Source organism: Echinops telfairi, unplaced genomic scaffold (assembly GCF_000313985.2).
Source record: "Echinops telfairi isolate 266 unplaced genomic scaffold, ASM31398v2 ScPeMD7_7469;HRSCAF=8507_1, whole genome shotgun sequence".
Taxonomy (NCBI): domain Eukaryota; kingdom Metazoa; phylum Chordata; class Mammalia; order Afrosoricida; family Tenrecidae; genus Echinops; species Echinops telfairi.
Window position 1 is genome coordinate 58500295 of NW_022111373.1, and position 1805 is coordinate 58502099.

Consider the following 1805-nt stretch of genomic DNA (forward strand, 5'->3'; position numbering starts at 1 on the left):
AGCCTTCAGTATGGATTACAACTCAACATAAAGAAATCAAACATCCAAAAAATAAAAAATAAAACAAGCATCCTTAAAAATAGACCAATAGGTAACATTCTGATAAATGAAGAAAAACATTGTCAAGGATGCTGTCTTGCTTAGATCTACAATCACTGCTCATGGAAGCAACAGTAAAGAAATTAAATGAAACATTGCATTGGGTAAATCTGCTGCCCAAGACTTCTTTAAATTGTTGAAAAGCGAGAAGTTACTTTGAGGACTGCCATGCTTCCTATGCATGTGAATGCAGTACATTGAATAAGGAAGACCTAAAAATTGATGTGTCTGATTGTGATACTGGAGAAGAATATTGAAGGTACCCTGGACTGACAAAAGAATCAGCATATCTGCCTTGGAAGAAGTACAGCCAGTATGCTCCTTAGAGGAAAGGATGGAGAGATCTTGTCTTAAGTACTTTGGACATGTTGACAGGAGAGATCAGTCCTTGGAGAAGGACATCCTGTTTGGCAAAGCAGAGGAACAGATTGACACAGTGGCTGCAACAGTGGGCTCAAACATAAGTAGAGGATGGTGCAGAACCAAGCAGAGTTTCCTTTTGTTGTTCATAGGGTGGCTATAGTCAGATGACTCCTAACAACAACAACAACAACAACAACAACAACAACAACATACTTTGATTAATAATGGATGTGTACAGCTGTTTTTTTTCCTAATTTTGAGTCATGTCCCATGAGCAAATGGAGTCTTCAAACTTTGTTCCATTCATATCAGTAAGGTCAACTTTACTTTGAGGAGGTAGCTCTTGCTCTATTGTATTTTGACGCCTTTTAACTTTAGTGGCTCACGTTCTGGTATGATATCAAAATATTTTGCTATGGATGCAAGAGCAAGTGGTGAAGAAAGCTGATGGTGCACAACTATCACAAGGAATAGCTTACAAGGTCTTAAAGGCTTATCAGTAAGCAAGTGGCCATCTACCAGGGAAGCAAGAAAGTCCATATAGAAGAAGTCCACCAGCCTGTGTGATCGTGAGGTAACGGCAGGAAGAGGTATCAGATGATAGACCCAAATTTCATTTGCAAAGTACAAATTTTGGACACTGTTTATTGACCACTTTCCTCCCATCCCCATTAGGAATAGAAGGAAATCATAGGAAGCTTATTTCCTATGTAGATTCCACAAATGTATCTTGGATACACTGTCATCCATAGCCTGCTGCAAACTGGATTCTCACAATTTAGGCTCTGATACTATTCCCTCCTTTGACTTCAGATTATATAATTTACAACCTTCAGTGACTGATGTTGGTGTGCTTGTTCTATGTGGATTTAGTTGACATCTCACTTAAATGGCTGCTTGTTTGGAAACAATCCTTTAAGACCCCAGACACTATTTTATCAGGTAGCCGGGCACCATCTAATTTCTTCACCACAATTTGCTATAACACCCATATATTCTGTGTTCCTTTCCTGAGGACAAATATCGAGCAGGGCCATGATGTAAGAATTAATTATTCTTAAATTGAGGCTAGGATTTATTGTGAGCCCCAAACCCATTCCTGGATCTATGTTTGTTTGTTTGTTTTAAGATACTGCAGTTACAACTTTATTTTTATTTATTTGTTTTTTATCATTTTATTGTGAGTTCTTACAAATATCACAACACTCCATAGTTCAGTTGCATCAAGCAGTATTGTACAAATGCTACCACAGTCAGTTTCAAAACATTCTCTCTGGCTCCCCTTCATCTGCCTTTGGCTCCCTTTCAAGACCTCCCTGTTAATTTATAGTAGACAGTCTTAG